A 13,682-nucleotide genomic window follows, 5' to 3' on the forward strand; every position below is an offset into this window, starting at 1 on the left:
GAAAAAAGATAGAAAGAAAAGAGACAGGTATGTAAAAAGTTTTTTTAGAGAGAATAAATAAACAAAATAAATCCACAAGTAAAAAAAAGAATCCAACATTTACCTTCGTGAAAGAAAAAAATGGTAGCATCTGCATCTGTAGTCTGAGGTTGAAGAGCATAATGCAAATATTTAAGGATCGTTGGACTCCAGTAGGCTCAGGCAAACCCGGACTGCGCGTCATCTGTGTTGAAACACACAAATATTTAAAATGATCAATAAACAAGTTAAAAGCAACAAAAGTCCTGAATATGAAGAAAATTACGCAAAGAGCTGTCCTGTCCCTAGGGGTTGTGCAAATTGACCATTGAAACAGAGTATGAACAACAAATGACTGTTTTGTTTGCAGTGTGGTTGCTGTATCATTCCCAGAGACAGTAGGTTGAGGAAAGAGGGTTGGAGTGTTTGCGTATCAGGTTGTAGGCTTGAGGATGCAAAGGTCAACAAAAGCTGGAAGCGGCTGCTAGTGGGTCTCTCGCCTCCATTAATGACGTAAGCCATATCAGAGGTTAAGACAAAAATGGTGCTCGGTCCCTGCAAACGAGATCAAAAACGTGGATTAATAAAATCAAACACAAACTGGGCACTGACGTAACTTCATCATCATTTTCCAACCTTTTTAAAACTCCCAATCCCCATTTGTGCGGACCAGGAACTTCCAAAGTCTATGTGGAACATGTGGGCCGGTGGAGCGCAGCATGATTGTTATCGTTGTGGCGGTCACAGACTGCCTAGGATCGTAAGTGGCCACACAGCATAAGAACTGCGCAGGGTGTAGATGAAATTCTCTGAGGCCTGATAAAGAGACGGTTTCGATTACAAGTTCAAAAAAACTCAATCAACCACAGAACTTGACCTTGACTGGGGTGCTATGCATAATCATTGCAGTTTAGTAAATGTTAAATGTAATTGACTTCTCATACTCATCCTCAGCAGGGTGATACTTGCGAAGCCACTCGGCGAGGAGGTTTGTCCTTGAAGGAGCCCGTCACTCCGTACTCCACCTGAATCTTCCTCAGCGTTTCAGACGACAGGAACCAACTCCACCATTGACTGTGATAACCAAACACAACTGTTAGAATAGAAAACAGACATTACTGTACATACACAGTGTCCACAAAGTCATTTTTAATAAGCCATATAAAAAAAGTCAATTTATTTTTTAATTTAAATTTGAAACATTTTCTTTGACCCTGTAGGCCATTTTTGGTTGTACCTACAATGAATAGGATTTTCATTCACTACCATTCAAAACGTTGGGGGTCAAAAGGTTTTATTAGTTATTGATTATTTAAGAAATTAATAAATCAACAAGGATGCATTAAAAAGTGACAGTTAAACCACTTACAAGGTAAGAAAAGATTTGTCTGCTCTTTTGAAATCTATTTTCAAAGAATCCACTAAAATTATTAAGCAACACAATTGCTTCAACATTGATTATGAATAAGAAAGAGATAATTTAGAACGAATTTCTGAGAGATTCATGTGATACTGAAGGACTGGAGGTAATGATGCTGAAAATTCAGCTTTTCTATCACAGGTTATAAATTACATTTTAAAGTAGGTATTAAAAACAGAAAAAAAAAAACAAACAGATTGTGAAAACAATATTTTCACAATTATAGATACTGTTATAAGCTTGTATTTCTTATCAACCTATAAATGAGCTCTGGTGACCATAATAGATCCCTATCAAAAACAAAACATCTTACAGACTCCAGGAACTTTTGAAAAGCAATTGTAAAAGCATAAATCCGGACGCATTTCAAATAATAAATATTTTAACTTTAATTCTAGTGTTAAATAGGTTTTGAAATGTTAGAGCAGAAACATACCTATCCTCTTTCCAGTAGAGATGCATGTTGAAGTTGACAATGCGCAAGTCCAGTCCCTCCCTGTACCAGCCAGATCCGATCCATAATCCGAATCATCTGCAGCGCCAACATGTCCTGCCTCAGATCCTCTCCAACCTGAGTTTCAGTTAAGACAGATAAACTATTCGGACATACCTCAAAAACAAGAGTATCTAGAATATGTAGGTACAAGAATTATTGTTTAAATACTGATTCGACCACTAGAGCGCATGTTCATGACTGAGACCAGACTTAGATTTTGGTACTTTGTCTGTGGCACATTTTTTAAGTGCAAACTAATGTCCATCAATCATCAATCATCAATCAATTATAATTTGAGTTCAATGGAGGATCCCACCATTGCAATTAATACAAAAAGAAACTGACTGCCCTGTCAAACTAAAGTAATGTAAAACAATAACAAACCTCTATATAGGTATACATTCTAACTATGGAGGTCCCTTCACTATTTCATGAACACACACCCTTAAACATGACGTTATAATCTCGTCTCCCAGCGGGGTCTGCATTAACCAGTAGCAATCTTCAGAGGTACAGCGTTGGAATTGAAGGAAAGAGCAGGCCTAGTTTCAACAAAAGCAGCACCATGTTACAAAAGGCATCACACAAGCTCAGCCTCAGGGTTTCGTTAGCTTCTCTATTCTTCAACATGGCAACAAAAGAGGGTCTTTGAAATGGGGAGAAGAAGAGAGAGAGATGGAGTGTCATTGACACGACTTTGCTGTGTGTGCAAAAACTCTACATCTGAAACCGGAAGAGAGGGACTACAGGAGGAGAGAAAGAGGAACAAGAACATACAAGATTAGGAAATAAGTGAATCACATGTGAATGCTTCCCAGCAAACGGAATACAAAACCGGGGCACGAGATGAGAACTGAAGGATAATTCATTGGAAATATAGGTTTTTGAAGTCTTCTATAGAAAATGTGATCAAATGCATTAATCAGATTGAGAATGTAGGTGTGGATAGGGTCAAGTTAGTTGTTCATGAATTAAGCAACTCACCTTGATATTGAGTTCTTTTGCCACCAGACTGGGGCTAATAGGGAGTCGACAGATGAGTCTTTTGGAAAAAAAAAAGAGGTGTAAGGTGTTGACCCTAATCTCTAGACCCTCGAAGCAGCAGCACCACCTAAAAGAGAACAAAATATTCAGACACTGGAAGATGAAGTAGCATTGACCGGATTTGACTGATACGAACTACACATCATTAATTCCACCCAAAATTCCTAAGCTTCCAAAAAAACTTCAAGTGGAGAAGTTTGGAGTTAGAATAGTTCTCAAGAGCGCTAGTATAAAACACTTAGAAGCTGTAAAAGCAGATACATAAAATAAATTACTAATTGAAAAAAAAAAAAAAAAAAAAACATAAAAAACTTGGTAAAACACTTTTAGGGATTAACGTTTAACCGCGAGGCCAGCTGAAAATCTACTCAGATATGTGACGATTCAAATCGGTTGAGATGCTAAACAAATCGCGATTCATTTAGGTGTAGGAGTTTATATGAATGCATGTCTGAGGGGAACTCACTGTCTTTAGACAAGTTTAGATGCCTTCTGCATATTAAAGTTCATATTAGGGCAGCGCTGCTTCATTTACCAGCAGAAACCAAAAACACTTTAAGCGCCACCTGCTGGCACAGAGAGTGTGATCTGCACAGTCTCATTCAGCTCGTCTGCTGTTTCATGCAGATGATTTTATTGTATAGTTTCACAAAAAAACTGAAGTCAAACCATTTCTGTTTTTTCTTTCAAAATTACACAATCTAATTTAAACAAAATTAAAAAACTGCTCATGTTGCATGATGCAGCTTCTTTGTTTGGATCATGACTAATTGCCTTATAGTTTTAAATGGAAAGAGCAACAGACAAAGCTGTGTCTTTTTTTTTTTTTTTTTTTTACGAAGAAGATTTATTGTATTTGTGTTACTTATGTATTTGATGTTCAAGGGGCTTGTTTTTAAAATGTCAATTTAGTTTTGTTATTTAACATATGTACATTCTATTTAAATTTTGTCATTTAGCAGATGCTTTTATCCAAAGCGGCTTACAAATGAAGACAATAGAAGCAAATCAAAAATCAACAAAAGCGCCGGGGGAATAATATGCAAGTGATATATTAGTCTATTATTATAGTTATATTTCAGCAATTTCACAAAAAGAAAATGTACAGCACATTTTTGTCCAAGCATAATATAAAGGGACACCATCCTGATCATAAGTTTGTCTTAATATATTTTTGTTTAAAAAAAAAAAAAAAAAATATAAAAAAAAACGTGAAAACGAATCGAATCGGGAGTTGATGTGAATCGTTCAAATCCTACTACTTCCCATGTTCACGGACTCTTATTGTAAAGTTGTTACCAAAAACTTATTTTAAGATAGTTGCAAAGGCAAACAAACATACAAATGACAAAAACACATACAACAAAATGACTAAAATTAAACTTGAAAACAATGTAAAAAAAAAAAAAAAAAAAGAAAAAAAGACAACACTAATTATTAACAAAAAAATCTAACAACAGTATATCACTGATACTAAAATAGCTGAGCTGTTCAATGTCCCGACAACCTCTGTAGTCCCATTTAGCCACTTGTTAGCAACTAGACACATAAAAAGCCTGAAGTAAAATTACTCTTGTTAACCACGGCCATTAAACAATAGCCCATTCAAAAAACCCAATGACTTCAGAATGACGGGAACCGGAGGGCAATTGGAGGACATAAATGTAATATGTTTCGGTGTTTTAGGACCTCATTCCTGCACACACTCTATTAAGCCAAGACAGACCAAAGCCATAACATGATAAAATGTGTTTACAAAGTATAAAGTAAATAAAGCGCATTACAAAAAGCTTTCCATCTGTAAGTTAAAAACCACTGTTTCACATGGGAGATATAAGATGAGGCACTATATGACCAAAAAGTAGATATGTGGACACCCCATTCTGACAGCATGTTTGGCCAGGCCCTTAAATTCCACTGAATACAGATCTTAAGGCTACAGACACACAATCGACACTCTTGAGAATTGTGCGTGTTCCAACTTTGTGGCAATGCTTTGGGAAAGGACCCTTTTCAATTCCAGCATGACAGTGAGATCCATAAAAATGATTTAGCCATTGATTAGCACTTGGACTGGGCTATGTTACAAACCCCAAATCTGAACCCCACTGAACACATTTGGAATGATTATTTGAAACACCTAATGTGAGCCACGACATATCAATATCTGGACCTCAATGATGCTCTTGTGCCGTTAATCGAAGTGGAATTTTTTTTAAATAAATGCCTCAACATGCACTTATGGGCATGGTGTTTTGGTTTCCCATATATTTTTGCCATATTGCGTATCAGTACAATACAAAAATATATCAATACTGGACCTGGGATGAGCTGGAGGGGATCAAGGGTTCATCCAAATACAGTCACCCATTGATCCAATAATCTGTCACAGGTCATTGTACTTGTAAGAAAAATACTTTTAAGTGTTTTCTAGGACTGAAAGTCAAACCGCAGAAGATCTGTTTCAAACCCAAAAGAAACAGAAAAAAAAAAAAACGAGATATCCTGGTATACTTATGTAACCTTTACCTTTATTTGATTGTTTATTCAGATCATGTTTTGAAAAAAGTATTTTTAAATTAGATTTTGGAACCTTGTTGTCTTGAACATTTAGAAAATCCATTGCACTTGTTTCCCAGAAGCCTTGGTTTGAACTCGTATCTAGACCTTACTGGATTTAAGAAAATAAAACCAACTAAAATAAAGAACGCACAAGATTCTGCTGCTGGCACAGATTACATATCTTTTTTTTTTTCCTCAAGAAATTAATAATTTTATTCAGCAAGGATGCATTAAATTGATCAAAAGTGACAAAACAAACAAAAACTGAACTTCCTATCATCAAGGAATTGTGAAAAACATATTAATCGCACCCATTTCCTCAAAAACTATTAAGCAGCACAAACTGTTTCAACAGTAATATAAGTAAGGTTTCTTGAGGGCAAGTCATCATATTAGAATTTAGCACAGTCACCTTTAGAATGATTTCTGAAGGATAATGTGGGACTGAAACGAAATTTCAGTTTTGTCATCGAAAATGTCATTGTTAAAATAATATACTATAATATAATATTATAATAATATAACATAATATTGTAATGTTTTACAATATTACTGTTTTCACTGTATTTTTGAATAAAATAAATGCAGCCTAGTGAGTATAAGAGACTGTCTTTCAATACATATTAAAATCTTACCAAGCCCAAACTTTTTTTTTAGTAGTGAATAGTGTAGCCAGTAGTGTAGCAACATCTACAAACAATGCATTGTGTAACGCAACTGTATAAATCAAATTAATATAACTATAAAGGAAAGAATGTTACCCAGTTTTCGGGATGCAGTTTACAAAGCGGGGTTTTTATAAAATCATACAGGACATTCTTCTTTTAATTAATGCCAGCCATGAATGTACCGTCGCGGTTGGAGCTGCTCGCCATGCAGCACTTTTTCGGACCAGAGCGCCACGCAGGCTGCACAAGACTGGTCCTGCTTCTCAAAGCTCAGCACTTCAATGGCCACCAGTCCCACACAGGCACAGCAGGGCACCAGGATGCGGTTTCATACGGATGATAACCCGAACGATCGGGTCCTGCTACCCGGTATCACTCAGCACGCCTAAATCCAAAACAAGACCCCAGCAGACATGTTTGTTCTAAATTTGAATTCTCACTACATGTCACAGTATGATATCAGGTCGACAATTTCCAACCCACAAGGTCCATATTCTTAAACAGATACCAGAGTAAATATGACCCACAGAAATTTCAAGTGTTATCAGAAATTTCTCCACCCAAACATAAACAACTTTATGGAGATTGTAATAGTGAATTTTAAAATTGCAAATGAACTGACCACTCTTAAAAAATAAGATATGATCCTTTTTCAATACAGTTACACATTACCAGTAAAGATACTGTGACGCTATTGACATTTTCCCAGAGCTCGAGGACATGCGAGAAATATCCCCCCAGCGCATTGTTGAGGTGACACTCGCCACGTCACTGCCTGCAATTCCCCCCCTAACTGTTTGTCAGTTACATCATACAGTCTACTTGAAGCATAATTCAAAGGGACACATAACATATGAAACATTCCTTAATTGTAACATACATATGAAAAGTTACTTAAGTCCTACTTATGTGGGTCAGAAAAGTTAATTTAAAAAAATAAATGCATTTAATTAAAATTTTTTAACTCGAATACATTTAATTTTAACTGTAAATAACATGCAATCAAGCATTCCCAAAAGAACATTCGTTAAAGGATTATTTAAAAGTGCTAATACAACGTCTGCTTCTTTTTCCACGCTTATAAACAATAACAAAGCAACAGAAAGCACTAGTGCCAAGCTGTTCTTATAGAAAAGATAAAGAAAAGATACCATGCATCAAAAGCTGTGTTGGTTGTGTGTGTGTGTTGTGTGTGTGTGTGGGCACTGCACCAGATGAGGAGGGCTAGTCAAGCCAGGTCATCACCACTGCTGCTTTCGATCCAGCTCACGGCCACTTTCCTCATCTCTGTGTCAGCAGAAACTGCAAATACTTACATCACACAACCACACGCAGCAAAACATTCACCACATGCTCACGCGTCCCTCTCCATCACAGAACAGTACTAAAGAAAGTCATAGAGACCAATATAAAGTGTGGCAAAAAAGGATTGAAGGTGTGAAAGCAAGATTATTACGAAGAAAAAATTCATTATGAACACAAGTGACACATTTAAATAAAGCTCATATGGGGTAAAAATTAGCTTGTTTGTCACCAAATGTACAGAAACAGAGAAGGCCGAGGAACGTGGGCTATAAAAACAGAGAGGATAGCGGGACGGAGACATACTATTGCATAAGGAGAGCTGCTCCCGGGCTGTAAAAAGGGCGACAGAGGGGGGCCCGCTGGTGCAGAAGTGAGTCGGATCTCACCATAATGCCCCAAGTCCCAGCTGGGTGCACTGGCCAAGATTTTGGGCCAGGCTGTTATTCATCGTCCCGACAATTAGTTACGCTGGTCCCAAAGCTATTGCTGCCTGTCTGCTCGTTTCTGGACAGCCGGCGGGGAAAAGAAAAACACTGGGCAATTGTCAAAGTTAGACAACAGTATCGTATTTTTCCCAGAAAATAAGTTGCACCCAAAACTATAAAGTTTCAATGGGCGGCAAAACTCGCACTGAATGATTTAAAAAAAAATCCAGACAAATCATGTAAAATACTCATAGAATAAAGCAAAACTTTAACCAAACATTATGGGAAAAACTATGCTATAATGTACAAATGCTAAGTTCACTGCCCCTCATTAAAGAACAGAAACCGGGAAAAGAAAAGAGTACAGAAAAAGGTTAGTAATAAAACAAAATTATAGTCCTAAACATTAATTATAAACACAAAGCTCTAACCAAATTTGTTTAAAGTGATAAAGACGGTCGTGGGAAAATTCAGCTGCACAAAATATATAAGACCTGGGTTCACAAGTACCTCTTGTCAATGGGCACGATTCCCTTAATGTGTCTGCTTCTTGTGAATGTTTTTGCTGCTTGATGTAACAATTCAATAGCATAACGCTACTTGGCATAAAAGTTGCAGTATTTTCAGAAAATTCTATTTCTAGAATTTGATGTGGTACTCCTGTGGGCTTGAATCTAACCCAACCACGGAAAGCAGACACTTCTACTTCGTTCATCCATGAATAATAACAGACCGATTCTAGTCCTGAACAGAGGATAAGAAGAGGCACAGGAAAGAATAACACTTCCCTTAAATGTGTCTGAAAAATGGCACCAGTGAAGCTGGGAAGACTGCCCGGCACAGAGCTGTTGGCACCTGGTGGACATTCAGAATGAGACAGTGATCACAAGATGGAGCACGGGAGAGCTGCCGGAAGGGCGTGGACGGAGGCTGAGTGTTTGTGTGGCTGTTTTAGAAGATGACTGAGCTTTCCTGTTTTAAATCGGAAGCGGGTTGCATTTTTTCAGCAGGAAGCCATACTAAACAAAAACAGGGCGGGGCTGTGACAAACGTCTGCCTTTTCAGCTGCAAATGTTTCTCTTATCAATAGAGATTTATTCTGAAGTCACAAGAGTTCAGTTTCAAGTCTGTTTTGTTATTGCAGGAGAATTCAATTGTTCGCTTTTGCTATCTTTACAAGGGGAAAACCTCTAAAAAAATTATTCATATGAAACCGTAAATAAACATTGCGACTCAACAAACTGTCCTGTACATACAGAAGAAGACAGATGAGAATCAAATAATGCGTTTGGACAAAAGAAGTGACATACCTTTCTCTAGGCTCAGACTTTTACCTTTGTTAATATAAACTTTCTATTTTAAAATGAATATCCTATTTTGAACCTGAAAAAAGGCAGCATCAGTGTCTGTTTACTGTATTTTTAGGTTTAGAGTTGTTGTGAATGGGCTTAATGATGCCTCCCATGTCTATTTAATAGATGTTTTTCTTACACTTAGAAGCTCAAAATCACTTCATTCAACAATTCAATTAAAAAAACTTAAAATAGGATAAGCAAGCTGACGGGGATCCATAGAAGTGGAGTACACTAGCGGAATGAGTCAAGACATTTAATGCTCCCAAAGGCCTTTATCCTACTCTCAGGACACGCCATCGTTCAGTTCATATGCTAATTAGGCCTTATGTGAGATGATGAACAAGACCAGGATAGCACATGGCACTATAACTGTATCAAATATTCTGATTAGGATTTGTATCCAAAAAGCAGATCAAAAGCCTACAAACTAATCCTACCTAAAATCGTACACCACTCTACTTTATGCAAGAACTGAGTATTTTCTTCATGAAATGCAAATCCACATTTTTGCCACAAGGTCTTTTTAATGATGCAAACTTACCCAAAAGCAGATTGTCTGTGCACACAGCTTTTCGATCTCACTTCGATCTCCCAGGATCAAGTGGCTCTAGGAGACTGAGGGTCTGGGCAGTCCGTTCTCCTGAGGACCAACATAGAGCACGTCACCGCTGGACTGGGGAAGTCAACCTGTGCTATGATCAGAACAATGATATTTAAGTGTGAATCAGTGTCAGGAAGAGCAACTGACACTAGATGGAAAAAAGAACCTTGCAAATAAAAGAACCTGCACAGTATGATCCGTTCTGAAGGATTCTTCCCCTGGCCTGCAGCTCCAGGCTGACGGACTGAGGAGACCGTCCACAATCGCTACGCAGCTTGGCGACCTCTGACACAAACCCTAAAAACACAAAATGGCATGAAGTGATGTTTATATTGATTATGAATACTGCAGTCTCAAATGTATCCCTTCCCTCCGGTCAACCCCGTTCATTGACAGATTAAACTTATCTCACAGACGTCCCAAATATTATAGTTGGTAATGTCTGTGCACGTCATATAGCGAATCGTTACTAATTAAAGAGTCCAACAGTTTTATGTTTTGTTGACATGGTAATTAACTAAACTTGCAGACGTAACAGAATATTGGTTAAATGCAACCGTCCCACAACAAATCGTGTTCATTTTATCATAGCCATTGGTTAAATAATGTGTGTTCTTTGTCGTCAAGAGATCTGTACATTTAAAGAGTAATGAAGTGATTACATTACTCTCGTTTCTAGTCATCAAACACTGTAATGATGTTTATGGCTCCATGTAGGCATTGATAAACAGCTGATTCATTGATTTATTACTTTACTGGGGAATAAAACATTAGTTTTTAGGAATTTGTGCCTGGTTTTCTGAACATCAAACAGAGGCATGGAGACTTTTCCCAAAAGCTCCTGGACCCTTCCGTTGCTTGTTGGAATCTGGCCCGATTGTTCGCATTCGGGTTGACGAACGCCCAATTAGACGGAGAAGTACTCAACATGGCCCTACCCAGCGGCCAAAGTCTGCCACTGCAAATAGGGAAATTTGATCCTAAAAGAACAAGCGGATAGTGGTCCACCAACAGCAGAAACTGGGCAGCAATCTCAAATTGGTTTTCCCTCTAAATACTAAAACCTGCAGGAAGTTGGCGTGCCCCGCATGTTTCAGGGGGCCCGGCCTCAAAACCCCCCCAACTTACAATTCGCTTCCCATTTATATGTGGTCTAAAAAAATACTCATTTGGAATGTTCGAATCACCAACTCTTTGTTGGGGAACACCTCATGTGGACAGGCTTGAAGAAGAATTCCTGTGTTGTGGTGGGATCGAGGAGCCCACATAGGTAGTACTATTTTTCAAACACTGAAATACAGGAGGAAGAGCACAAATTTACTCTACTAGCACCGAACAGGGAAGAAAGATTATTCGGCCTGTCCAGTACTTATATTGTGACTAGTCCCCTGAAGTGTGCTATTAAAGAATCAAGACGACCACAACTATTAGAAACAACTATTTTCATTTAGTTTGTATTTTTAAGTTGCGCAGTTACACAAAATGGTTTTTGATATATTCATCTCAATAATATTTCTGTTCTTTTTGCACATGGTTCACATGATTGGCCAAAGCTAGGTGCGTTCGTTTTCATAACACCGCCAACGTTAAAACGTTGAAATTTTTTAGGATTCTAGCATGGCACCAGGTATCCATATTTTGATGCTCTTGTGGCCGTCTGTGTGGTATATGCAATTTTTTCATACTGCGATAAATAGGCTCATCGTGATCAGCACTGTTGGGCTTAGCAAGTATCCTTCAAGTGACAAATTATTAACAAATAAAAGCCTTACGCCCTCTAGAGAAATGGACCAAAATTACAGAACACAGTGGTGGCAGAAACTTTTGACCCTGCTTTTCCTCAAACCCCACACACCCACCCCCCTCTCTCAGAGCAGTATCTTTCCGGCTTCCTGTTCTTTTGGAACGCACCAGACAAGTCTATTTTTAGCCACGGCAGAGAAGTGCTGCTGCTGAGGCAGATAAAGAGAGCTAGAGGATAAAGCCAGCTATTCAGTAACTCCTAAAACAAAGATTACCACTGACTCAACAAACTATTCTTCAAATAAGTTTCCTAAGAGTAAACCTCTGGATAATAAAGTATCAACTATTTTAAGTGTTATTATATATGACAATGCTCACTCCTGCTATTCAGAATTTGGAGGTGTAAAATTTTCTCTTAATGTTAACATCTTTTTTTGCTTAGGACTGCTTGATGCAGTAATATTGTGAAATATTATAACAGTTTAAAAGAACTGTATTCTATGTTAATATATTTTAAGTTGTAATTTATTCATGTGACATCCCAAAGTTGATTTTTCAGCAGCCTTATGCCGGGTTCCTGTGTTGAAATCCATTATAACATGCCCATTTTGTGCTCCAGAAACATTACTTATTATCAATGTAGAAAACAGTTATGCTGTTTAATATTTTTGTGGAAACTGTGATACATGATACATTTCAGGATTCTCTGATTCTTTTAAATAGAAAATTCAAAAGAGCAGCATTTATTTGTAACAAAAATCTTTTGTAAAATTATAAATAAACTATATATATATATAAAAAAAAACCCTGACCTCAAACTTCTGAATGGAATATACACACACACTATATATTAAGTTTCATGTGGATCAAAAATAAATAAATCAAAATTTTAGGCCATTTAAGAACAAATTCATACGTTTCAAAATATATACGGAATGTCAAAAAGATTAAAATATTTAGCTGTACTGCACAGCATTAGTAATAAGAGATCATCAGCAACATCATAACCCTCCAAATATTCATTATCAGAGGACACAGCCCTCATTCCTTGCAACATTTTTCAAAGGTGGCCATTTCAAAAGAATGTTAAATACAGTTACTTTTGTGTGTATTGATTTGAAAAAACACAGTCTAAGCTCTCCCACGTTGGGTTAATGTTGAATGGGCAGATATAATTTACTGAGGCGATTGCCTCCAAACGAACACAGACCCACAAAATACTCAAATATCAGGAGGGAAATAACCGTGGAAGGAATAGGATAAGGCAGTGCTTTGAAAGTAATGAGAAGTTTACCTTGGCTGTGAGTTTGTAAATCAAACGCATATCAGTCTGAAGTGAATTAAAACAGTGTTAGTGCTTATTTAGACTGCGGGGCTCGACTATGCCAAAACAAAGGAAAATGGATTTATTTAAATCAATTTCTTATAAAAGAAAGTATTAAGCTAAAGTTATACCAGCTTCAGAAACACTCATTCACAAGCACCTGAAGGGCACAGTGCTTACTGCTGAACCAGGTAGCAGGAATGCCATGAACGGCAAACAGAGTGAACTGTGCAGTGTGTTCTTGTGGTTGCTCCGCGGGCCTCGTCTGCTGTCCCCCTCCTTCCTCGTCTTCCATCATGCAAACCGAGGAGTAGTTGAACAGAAAGACCTAAGGTAGAGCTTCTTAGCGAGATCAAAAACAGCGTCGTGCGTACGGCTAACCTCTCCGCCACTGGAGATAGCATACACCTGGGGAAATCACACGAAGCTGAGTAAAGCCTAGGTTGAACAAGAAACAGCACATCCCAAATTCTTGGACACATACAAGCATGTACAAAAAAAATATATAAGTGCTGCAAAACAAACTTTTTTTTGCTCCGCAACAAAGACGTTCACGGATCTAAGGTTGCTGTTTATAAATTTCAGCCCCACTATCATAACTACACTGAAGACCATAATCTGCTTCAAATAAGAGTAAACTTTAAGACGTACGACTACTACTACTCTAATAATAATAATAATATACAGATATGGTTAGTTTGGAAATATGAAAGTGGACTGA

At 37.6% G+C, this 13,682-nt stretch overlaps 1 pseudogene; it reads right to left on the bottom strand.

Moving 5' to 3' along the window:
• Window positions 1–13,682, bottom strand: part of LOC109084574 — a 33,437-nt pseudogene that overhangs the window by 628 nt on the left and 19,127 nt on the right.

Source organism: Cyprinus carpio, chromosome A18, assembly GCF_018340385.1.
Source record: "Cyprinus carpio isolate SPL01 chromosome A18, ASM1834038v1, whole genome shotgun sequence".
In the NCBI taxonomy this organism is placed as follows: domain Eukaryota; kingdom Metazoa; phylum Chordata; class Actinopteri; order Cypriniformes; family Cyprinidae; genus Cyprinus; species Cyprinus carpio.